We start from the raw sequence: 12,305 nt of genomic DNA, 5'->3' as shown, positions 1-12,305 counted from the left end.
ATTTATATACGATTAGATGGAAAGGAATATAATATGTAATTACATAAAAATCCGGTCCCTAGTGATCAGTACTGATCTGTAATAAGCTAGTGTAATGACGGATGTACAAACGAATTTAGGCTATACGTTACGAAAACTGAGTGGTTTTTTTCATTATTGTTTGTTCTGTTTCACTATTTTTGAGTGCTTATTCTATTAATACAAGTTATGCGTTCTTCACATACATCGCATCGTGTGTTTCGTATCTCTACATTTCCTCCTTTCACTACAAACAACAATATTTTTACCTCTATTACTACGCACCTCACATTTCAAACATATCTTCTACATTTTCGAACATTTTCCTTTCTTCAAATATATTCCCATAAAATTCTCAACTTCCCAACTCTATCTCCACAAAAGAAAAAAAAATGCACTTCCGAAATCACCAGAACTACCTGTGCGCTAGTTTCTTCCTTATATGTTAAACGACGCCGTATCACAAACACAATGCACTATGTCAGCGTTGTCAGACAGAGACTAAACGGATCGGAGCGCTCCACTAGACTCGTTGCGTGCTCCGGTGTTTCCACAGACATAAGCAAGTTCACGCTCCGACTCTAGCTCCACAACCGGTTTTGGAGCTTACAACTCTGACACTACTGCACTGTGTGAATAATGCAACACTTACCTCACCGTCGTGTAGATGTCTCAGGTTGCTCCCCACCCAAAGCCCTCTGTTCCCAGCCTCTCCCGTGAGGGTATCGCTAAAGTAAATTTCGCAGTAGTAAATAATTTTGAAATTCATTATGAAAGTAACATAAATGGAGCAATTTATTTGTAACAATGCTCACTTTCTTCACAGCTGTGTAGCAAAACACGAAAAACAGCCAACTTTCGATGTTTCACTGTATTGCCGATAGAGGTGTCGACCAATATGTCCACACCTGTGGAGTAACGGTCAGCGCGTCTGGCTGCGAAACCAGGTGGCCCGGGTTCGATTCCCGGTCGGGGCAAGTTACCTGGTTGAGGTTTTTTCCGGGGTTTTCCCTCAACCCAATACGAGCAAATGCTGGGTAACTTTTGGTGCTGGACCCCGGACTCATCTCACCGGCATTATCACCTTCATATCATTCAGATGCTAAATAACCTAGATGTTGATACAGGGTCATAAAATAACCCAATTAAAAAAACTCGACCAATATCCTTGATTTTTTCTGTAGCACTGCAGAGGACATGCTTCCTGTTGACAGCCTCTCAAAACATACGTTCACGCTATTGTAAAGTCGCAGTAAAATCATATATGCACTATTGCGGAATTACACGTACTGCGAAATTAGCCGAGTTTCCCCTGTGAGATTGAGTGGTACGTTTTATGTATTTGTAAGTTATAAGGCAGTATCATATTTATACTTTATATGCAGTGATTGCAATGATAGAGCTGTTAACTGCAACGCCTTAGGCCAAAAATATGCAGATGAGATCATGACCCACTCAAGCTTACGTTTGTTGTTTATGATTATGGAGATGTATTAATAACTCATTGTTCCATTTGGAATAAACATGAATGCTGCATATTACAGTCACTTTTTGGAATACAGGAAGCGACGAAATTTCTTAATTACCCATTGTTCTTCGCAATGGTGCTCGTTGTCACATGGCTACCCAAGTCGTTAATTTACCGAACATGTGAAACTGGATAATTCTTGAACATCCTCCGTATTCTCCAGATATGAGTCCTTGCGACTACGTCATTCTCATAAGATGAAAGAACCACAGCTAGTGGTACGCATTAGAAATAGACAGGCTATTATAACAGCTGTAGAACAGTCAATTAGAAGCTTAGAGCAAAGTAACGTTGTGGATGGCATCAATCGCCTTCCAGAGATGTGGCGGCGGTTATTTTATATTGAAGCAGGTTAGCTCTAAGAACTGTAATTATGTGCACTGTAAATAAATAAGCTTTTGATCTTTATTAAAATGTTGTCATTAATTTTCTAATGGCCCATGCAGCAACGATTTTGACTTAGTATTAGTATTTATTTATTTAACCTGGTAGAGATAAGGCCGTCAGGCCTTCTCTGGCCCTCTTTACGTAGGTGGTTAATGGAAGAAGCACAAAAAGACTACCGAATATTAAATAATAATAATATTTATTATTATTATCATTGTTATTAATATTATTATTGTTATTACTAAGTCTGAATAACGACATAGGCCTGTGTCTTTTCTTGGACTCACTGTCGGCTAGAGTTGCGCATAATATGCACTTCTGCCATGTAGGATTTTACAGAGGTATAGCTACACAAATGCCCATTACACATTATAAGAACTGTCATTATTTGTAACTTGTAGGTAAAAAAAAAAAAAAAAAAAACAATTGGACAATCATATGGAACACTAGCGCCGACTATGCTCGGCATTAATGATCGGTCCGTACCGAGCCATGTCAAAAGCGAAAGGATATGTCGCTAATAAAATTATGGACTGTAATTTTATTTTTGTTTAAGAATTGACTGCAGTAATCAAGTACAACGTTCAGAAAGTATAGTTGTGGGTTTTTGAATGCACTAAAAGAGAATGCACAGTTTCAAAGATATGAAGAAGAAAAAAAAAAGCACTGTATATAAATATATCAAGGTGTTTGCAGCTGCTGCCGCGTTCATGCTCCCTAATCGTCACCTCTCTCTATCTAGAGCAGCGGTAATCAGCACACTGCACCCTCGGGCTAGCGTCTCATCCGCGGAGAAGAGATTAATTATATATAATTATTATAGTTTACCATCAGCCATAGAAAGTCATCCTCAAGCCGGAGTTTGTCCACATCCGTTGTACACACTAAAAACATTTTTTACTATGGACCTACCACTGAATAACGCATCCAGATGGCCTCGACATTTGTCTCGCATATCGTAACTGTCCCATTGCGCCAAGCGTCCTACCCTTGCTTTAGATACTAAAAAACATTTTTCTCGCACCATTGAATAACGCAGAAGTTTAGAAAAACTAGATGATGAAGACCATCCTTTGACCTACTTTTATTATTATCCTAATTGTGGAGTGTGAACCCCTAGCACTGAGTCTGTTATAATGAACTATTACGCAACCCCGGTTCATAGCTTTCTGACACACATTACAAACTGTTCTTAAGGTTCGCAATATATTAGGGGCGTCATTTCAGTTTTTGCTTGAGGGGTGTCTAATTTTTAGGGAAGATCTTTCGAGGTATAACGCGTAGCGTACCTCCGTCATAATACGAATTTACACTGAAATGAACTATTTTCCATACCGTAAAATGGGGGTAAACTTTATCACAAAAAGAAAATTTTAAATTATGATACATACATGTATGTTGAACACATTTTTTAAAGTTCATTTTTTCTTCTCAGTTTCTTAAGTATTATTTTTACTTTTTTTTAAAATCACAAATAAGGTGGATATCATGTTTTAATTTGTTCGTTTTATGGCGAAGTTTACCCCACTTTACAGTGCATTTACACTTTTCACACACAGACCTAGTTTTAATTTATCCTACGTATACACGTATACAATGCGAGATTTAAATACACTAGGTACTAATATGGCGTAGGTGCGAGCAAATGAACACATAATTTTATTGATAAATAAATTCTAAATTCAATTAACAGAAAACTAGAACTTTTATTTGCAATAGATAACCACTAATGTAGCAAAGGGTAACTCGTTGGTTTCATTTAAGCAAAGTCATAATTAACTCTTTTTTTATTCTTAAGACTTCATAAAAGTGGAATATTTAATATTGCAACACATTTCTCACATTTTTTCTTTAGCGGTACTATTCAATTAATAATTATTTTAAAATATTAAACTCTGATAGAAATTTCTCTCTCTCTCTCTTTCCCCCCCCCCTTCCTCCATCCATCCCTCCCTCCCAACTTCCCATACCCTTTAAACGTCGCCCGTGCTGCGTATCTAAGGGTACGTTTACACGATTCGGGAATTTCTCGAAACGGGCATTTATTCGAATAGATTTCGTGCGGACAGCAATGTACACACGATTCGATTTTTCTCGTATGTAACTTGAATTTCGTTATGCACGGGAAAAAAATCGAACTGTATCTACACTGCTGTCCGCAAGAAATCGATTTGAATAAATATTCGTTTCGAGAAATTCCCGTATCGTGTGAACCAGCCCTTAGTTTCAGGTTTCATACAGGCAACCTCGTTTGTACCTCGTCAACTCCCTTCTCACTTCTCTAACTAGTGATCGGAGAATGTCTATCATGGGGAAGAGAGAACTTGCAACCTTGTTAGCCAAAAGTTACTGTGGAATTTTCAATGAAAAATCCAAGACCTCACTGAAACTCGAAACCGGACATTCTGCGTGTCAGATTACAGATCTGTACCACACAGCCACCTCAGTTATTTCATTCTGAAGATCTTGCGATTATCTTGTGCGACAGCGAATATTGGATTGGAAGTGAGTGGTATCTACTGCGCATGCGTTACACTGATTTCTACTAGCTACAACACGTCAAGTGTATCAGATGAGATATGTGATCGTGATCAATGTTTTCAGTTTGCCGTATATGGGCGTTCGTTCTTACTGTAATTTTAATGTCCACTGACGTCACCCAGCGCTCTGAAAATGTACCGCTAGATGTGTACTTTAATCTGTCACATCCGCGTGAAAATTACCAGTGTCAAACATTCACAAGGAAAAATTTCTTTAACTTAACACAAGAAATAAATTCTGATTATGGTAAACTTTCGGCGCTGGACCCTGAAGTCATTTCGCTGGCATTATCACCATCAATATACTCGTATGCTAGATAACCATCGCAGCTGATAAAGTGTCGTAAAATCAATAAAAACAAATAGTGTTTGAACAATGTTCACTTTCCGAATCTGTAGTAAAAAATTACTCGTATTTTGTTTAGGCCTACAGTGACACAAGATAAAATAATTTCCGTTGTGAACAATGGTACTATGTTATGTGCAGTGGTTAAAGAAATGTTTGTATATTATTTTATTGAAACTTATAAAGAAATATGCAAATTTATTTTTATAAAATACATTGTATTTTTTTTCATAAATTTCCAGTATACTTATTCATTCATAGTTTTCCGCCCAAGGGCAGGTCTTTATGCAACAATTTTTTGAGCAAAACAAATATATTATATAGCATATTTAATAAATTTGCGCTAAAGTAATACGTAACAATTTCTTTAAACACTATACAGAGTGTTTCAGTAATCAACTGAAGAAATTAAAGTGGTTGAATGGAGTGATATATTTTTGGGCCAGTACTACCTATTGATCTGAGGTCTGTCGCGTTATCCGTTACATAAAAAAATAACATCAAATAAAGAAAATAAATCTAATAAAACAAATAATTGATTGCAATTAATTTCTTCGTATTTAAGATAGATGTAATAAATTAATACTTTCTGAATGCAACCCAGTTTCATGCCGGTAATTCTCGTCTAAAATAGGTATAATGACGAAAATGAATGAGGTTGAAACAGAAAGCAGTAAGGCTGTAGTGACGTACTGTCCCATTATCTGCTGGCAATTTTATTGAGTTTGTAAAATATAAATTTTGGAAACACGGTTGGTTAGTTCTTAACAATTAGGCTTCATTAAATCCCTAATATAGTTCGAAACCATCCCAAACATTCCATATATCTATTTAATATTAATTCTGGATTATGAGTGTCAGGTGTAAACAATTTAACAACTAATAACTCAGATATTTTTCATCGTAGACTCTGGGTTCCCTATCTGAAATTGCTTGTCTACAACCCTTCCATAACCAAATAAATTTCTTCGGTTGATTTCTGAAGCATTCTGTATAACATGTATTATGATGAATTAACAAAATATTTATCTTCAGAATATTTTTAGAAATAAAAGAATTTATGATGAATGTAATGTAAACATCATATACCCCTCCTGTGGATTTCCTTTCCGTATCTCTGATCTCCCCTTCTCTTTTTCTGCCTATAAATGTGGTGATAATAGTCCAATATCACTTCTCTTATTTGTATAATATCAATATCTTAATTCAGTATGAACTATCGTTGAATAGATTAAAGGTACCAGTAGTATTTTAAAATAATTTTTGTGAAACAGAAGAGAAGGCCTTATGGCCTTAATTGTCAGATTAAATAAATGAATAAATGAATAGATAGATATAGATATAGATATAGATATAGATATAGATAGATAGATATAGATATAGATAGATAGATAAATATAGATATAGATAGATGGATATAGATAGAGATAGATGGATATAGATAGAGATAGATAGATAGAGATAGATATATAGATAGATAGAGATATAGATAGAGATATAGAGATAGATAGAGATATAGAGATAGATATAGATAGAGATAGATATAGATATAGATATAGATAGATAGAGATAGATATATAGAGATAGATAGATAGATAATAAAGTTACAGGAAGTTCCATAAAACCACCTCAAAAATATGAATCAACTTCGTCATAATATAAACTGATTATTAGTCCAAACCCACTTTCGAGAAGTTTGATGAAAATCTTAGTTGAATTTTGTTACTTTTTCCTTACATTTCAGTAAATTGTATAGATACATTTGTATGAATGTTCAGCATTTGTTTCTGCAATAAATATTTCTTCTTAAGTGATGCAGTATCGTCCAATAATCAGTATATTATTTCTATATAGGGCCTAAGTAATAGACTAAATGAACTCATAAACTATAATTTTTTAATACAGGGTCCGTGTGATAGGTTGTACAACATACCTCTGCCGAAGATCGCTGCTGCGCTAAACACATGCGCTTCCGAAAAATTAAAAATCAATCCAACAAAAATAATTCTTTAATAGTAACGACAACATATTCGGCATGCTGAATATTTCAAAAGAGCGTGCTTACTAACACAAAGTTTCACACACACATGCACAACTAACTTACTATTGACGGAGATGTATATTACATGAAGAATGTGAAACGTTACTTCGACTCTTGGTAATGGAGTTCTCCTCTTGCAGTCACTTCACACACTGACAAGTGAGTGCAAAATGGACGAACCCAGCGGAAACAGTATATGTGTAGGGTCTTTTTTTATAGTACCACTGATGTGGTTAGCAGAGTGACCTTAATGTCAGTTTTCGTGCCATGTGTCATACTGACGGAAGAAACATCATTCCAAATCATAATAACAATAACAAAAATAATAAGAGATATGATATAAATAGTAATATCACATCGTATAAGTGAATGTTTCATGCTAGCACGCAGTGACTATGAAAGGTGTTACAGAAACCTACAGTATGATACACGTGTCTTACATGGCATGGGAAATGAACTAGTAAGATCGAACATCGTCTTCATTGTGGAATAAGGAATGGGACAAAAATGCCTCATTTCAAAACAAGAAATATTTATAAACCAAATTATGTACGTATGTCTGTTACATGCGGTAGGGATAACTGATAACTTGGAGAGACATGTATATATTCATTCATATATAGTCTTCTACCCAAGGGCAGGTCTTTCACTGCAAACCTAACATTACCCAATCTTCTCTACTTTCCGCTTTCCTTTCAGTTTCCTCATATGATCCATGAATCTTAATGTTGTCTATTATCTGATATCTTCTTCTGTCCCGAAATTTCTCCCGTTCGCCATTTCTTCTACTGCATCCTTCAGTAGGCAATTTCCTTTTAGCCATTGATTCTGCAATTATTATTATTATTATTTTTTTTTGTTCCTCATCGGTTTTAGCATTAGTCTTTCTTCACTCACTCTTTCTAGCATAGCTTTATTTCTTATTCTATCTGTTCATTTCATATGTTCAGTTCTTCTTCATATCCACATTTCAAATGCTTCTAGTTGTTTCTCTTCACTTCATCGGAATGTGCTTGTTTCTATCTAATACAATACCACACACCACACGAAGCATTTTACTAGTCTCTTCCTGAGATCTTTTCCCAAAGGTATGCAGAAGATGCTCTTTTTTATACTGAAAGCTTTCTTTGCCATTGCTATCCTCTTGAATTCCTGATAGCAGCTCATGTTACTGCTTACAGTACACCCCAAGTATTTGAAGTTATCCACTTGTTCCACAGCGTCATTTCGAATAATTTCTCCTTCGATAATCATGGTCTTCGCCTTCGTTACATTTGGGGCGTTCCGAGCACAAGGGAATTAAGTCCATTTGCGGCCAATTGGGAGATATTTCGTCTGTAGGTACCATAGATGAGGCTACTTTCAGAACATAAAAGAATCATGCCCTCACAATCTTTGCAATGGTGCAAATGTTTAAAATCACACTCATCTTTAATGGGTTATTAACTATACATAAAGACTGTAAGTCTAATTTTTTGAAAACTTTATTTTTGTGACTTGATTACCTTGTGCTCTGAACGCCCCATTTATTTTCATCCCATACTGCTCACAACTGCGAACGTGTGTGTGTATGTGTGTGAGTGAGAGAGAGAGATGTGTACAGTATCGCATACAGTTCGTAGATTTTATTTGCATAGTAAATGTAGTTTTCAAAATCATTAATTTGTGTTAAGTGGATATTAATGACCTTTATTATCGGTAGACCTATTAAACATATGAATTAAATATTAACAATTAGTCTACATATTTTGAACGTAGGCTACATAGGGATTACACTTGCAAAAAAGAACCAACGAATATTGTAGAACAAAAGCACTTAATATGTCTGAGAGGTTATCTATTGCTATTTTTATGATAACATCACAAATTTCTTAATACTTCCTCTTACTCTACACATTTTTTTTAATGCGCGAAGAAGGTGCAGTATGATTATTACAAGTTACAAATGTAAATATTTTCTTCTTCTTCTTTCCAATTCATTTATTACATTGCATTTTTTAAAGTGCGACATCTGTTGTAACTTTTCTCTCCTTTATAGATTTTCTTTCTTTGGCAGCGTCTTCTTTTGTCTCATTTATGAAGATCAGAGCCATCACTTACATATACTTGATTCTGTCCATTAGTCTTTTAACTCAGTGAGCTCTCAAGACAGCTTCAGCAAAAGAGTAGCGTCGCGAAATCTTTGTTGCTCAACTATTTGTGTAGAATCCATGCACTTATGCAGCTAGATCAAGACTATTACTGATTGTGTACAGGAGGCCCCTATGTGGTGCTTACTTTACTGAGTAGGTCTACTTGTGATTCATTTGATCGACATGATCAACGCTATAGTTTGAATCGTTGTAGAATGTTAGAATTTGAACGACAAAGTGAAATGAACTTAGTACAGTAGAGTCTCGTTCATCCAAACTAATTGGGACCAAGACCTATTCGGATTACAAGATTTTCGGATTAACCGAAATATTTCCTGTAATGCAATGCATGCTATTCACGAGCGCTGAGAGACGGTGGTGGTGCTATTTTTAGAACCACAACCAACAGGTTCACTTCATTACAACAACAGAAAATGACTGATTTTATGAGCATGACAGAAGTGTAAATTATGTACAGAAAACATTAATTGTTTAAGTACCCTTGAATGTGCTATTTTCATAATTTTTAACCCGTAAGTGGTGAGGTGGGGATTGCACTTACCCCAACTTAGAACCTTGTATCGTAGCACTCAGATAATCAAACTGAATTTTGAATTTATATAATCAGTACTTTTATTTGTTTTAACTAGGTTTCCTTCAAAATTAGGGAAAAGGGCAGCATAATAAGCAATGAAAAAGAAAAAAAATATCTGATTGAACAGGAACCCTCCGCACACCCCCCTGGCGCAAGCTTCTTTTCTTACAATGGCTGGGGTACTCACTGACACCACCTCACCAATTACGGGTTAAAGTAAAAGAAATTGAGTAAATTTATACTTTTTTTTTCTTTTCGCTACTTTGTACTATTACAATAAATTTAGTTTTTTTATTAAAATAATTTTGTTTGGATTAACCAGATTTTCGGATCAGCGTAGTTCGGATTAACGAGACTCTACTGTATTGTATCATTTTAAAAATTTCCTTGATAATATGTCACTCTTTTCAAGATTTTCATATCACACAAAGAGGAGCGGGAGTTCTTTACTTTAGCAGATACCTCTTTTTCTTGCTCGGTTCAAAGTGCCAACCAGACTTGTTCTGTTTCACTTCATATTCTCAAATAATTTCAGAAAGAATTTCGAGACCTTTTTTTAGACAAGGGCTTAAATTTTCGAAAACATACTCTGAAAGGCGCTGATTATCTGGCCTCATCATTCTTGCTCACATTACTTTTTTCGCGTTATTTTCATGCTGAAACTTTTCCGAGTCGACAGTGGCTTTTTAAATTCCAAAAAAATACAGAGTTGTTTTCGGTTTGGTTTACCGATGTACTGTCGCGCGTCCTTGGCGAGGACTGCGGTTCGGCCGCCAGAATTAGTGCCGTAACAGCGCAATTAAACTACAACACACTTGGCTTATAATAGATGATGAAAATATCGACCCTCTTGTCCCACACAAGTGGAATATCGCGTAAATATGTTCTCGTTGACTCTCCCCAATTCTTGCCCTGAAATTCTTGTAATTTCCAACTCCATGTTAACTTTCAGTTTCTGAAGTGTATTGGAATTAGACTGATACGCCCTCTCTTTCGTAGTAGGCCACAGATAAAATTCGCTTTCCAGAATGGCGCCAATTTGATCTAATGTAGCCTCTGTTAAAAACTGATCTGTTTCTATGGTATTTTAACACCGATCCCGTGTTCTCAAATGTATTCACTAACTTAAGCACTCCCTGCCTCGTCGGCGGTCGAGTATTCCAAAATTTCGCAATAAACTCCGTACAGACTCGGCGAGCCGATTCATATTACGACTTGCACGCAACACTCTTTCTTCTAGAGTCAAATAGCGAGTCATTCTAAGCGGTATCTCACACCATGCACTCATAACAATCGCACAATTGCACAAAAAGCGGCGTCCAACGTGGAGCGGAATCGGGGAACAGAGTGGGCAGCAGCAGACGATAGTTTATCGCCGGCCGGTCCATATGCCGTAGATCGGTAAACCAAACCAATAACAACTCTGTATTTACATCTACTGAGTAAAATTTTTACGAAGGTTCTGAAGACTTCTATAATGACATTACAATTTGGGAAAAGAGTGGAAATAGATTAAAAACATAATGTAAGATGTGACGAGACGAGAATGTAAAACAAAATAGCCTATAGAATTCCCTTTTTACTGTTAACTATTTCTGGAAATATTAAAAAATTCAGAATATTAATATTTTCTATTTCATTTACAGGATCGACTCCACAGTGCAACATCGTTGGAAAGATTGTGAGTACAGACTTAAAATTATTTGTAATATTTACAATTTGCGTACTGTTATAATTGTTCCGCGTCCTCATTTTGAAAGACGTTCAGAACATTTTGTTTACGACTATGATTTCTGTTTGAATTGGTTTAATAAATTGCATTTATGGTCATGATGTATAGGTGTGGGGGAGTTGTATAACGAATATGAAAATATTGCTTTTAAGTAAGATAAAGTTTTGACTTTTTTAAATGCATTAGGCCTACAGTGAAATATAGCGCTTTTATATTACGTAACATGTTTGAATGATTACTCCTACGCTTAACGGACTCGTCTTATTCACTGCAATGTGTTCCTGATGTACTCTATATTAACACATTATTTGGAACTGTTTTGGGCGTAAAGGAGAAGGGAAAAGGAAAGAAGATACCCCAGCCTATGTCCTTTTCGCTTACACTGCTTTAGAAACAAACCCACAGTAAAGCACTGTGCAATAGTGGTGGATTTTAAGTGAGCAGCGAGAGCCGAAAACTATGATGTCTACATTATACAAACCGTCACTTGGAATGCTTGACTTATTGTCTACTCGCATCGGTGCGAAAAATAACTGTCTCTGTCGGGGAAGTTGGAGTGGGGAGTTAAGGGATAGTCTGCAGTGACTCAATTGAGTTATTAACGCCCAGGTCTGATTTGGAGTCTCGAAGAGTATAGTCAAGTTTATTTTTTTATACTTAACTAAAAATTGCTGGAACTGAGAACAAAATGTGAATAATTATATTGCTGATTTTCTGATACTGACTTATTTTCAGCCTATTATTGAGAATGTTTCTTTTTATTTGGTTATTAAATATTTTAAGTTTCTACTTAATTTTATTTCTCTTTGCACCCTTAAACAATTTTCTTCCTATAGTCCCTCATCTTTTTTTCCATCCTCCTCTCTTCCTTCTAATGTACCTCCTGCACCTCTTCCTTTCTTATCCTTCACCTTCACCTCCACCTCTCACTTTCTTCCCCACCTCGATTCACGTCCTTCACATATTTTACTTCCTTCACCTTTTCT

General features: G+C 35.8%; 1 protein-coding gene across 2 annotated transcripts in view; it reads right to left on the bottom strand.

The window, feature by feature from the left end:
• The window catches only part of LOC138697914 (uncharacterized), a 49,000-nt gene that overhangs the window by 26,027 nt on the left and 10,668 nt on the right, over nucleotides 1-12,305 (bottom strand). The window contains exon 1 of one of the 2 annotated variants that reach the window (XM_069823511.1): nucleotides 6,924-7,035. The exons of the other annotated variant lie outside the window; for it this stretch is intronic. The gene's annotated coding sequence lies outside the window, so the exon portion shown is untranslated. Of the gene's footprint in view, nucleotides 1-6,923; nucleotides 7,036-12,305 lie in introns of those variants that run through there. 2 annotated transcript variants of the gene reach the window in all.

This window comes from Periplaneta americana, chromosome 4 (assembly GCF_040183065.1).
Source record: "Periplaneta americana isolate PAMFEO1 chromosome 4, P.americana_PAMFEO1_priV1, whole genome shotgun sequence".
In the NCBI taxonomy this organism is placed as follows: Eukaryota; Metazoa; Arthropoda; class Insecta; order Blattodea; family Blattidae; genus Periplaneta; species Periplaneta americana.
The sequence above is the reverse complement of the archived record's forward strand: the minus strand, read 5'-3'. Positions and strand labels throughout refer to the sequence as shown.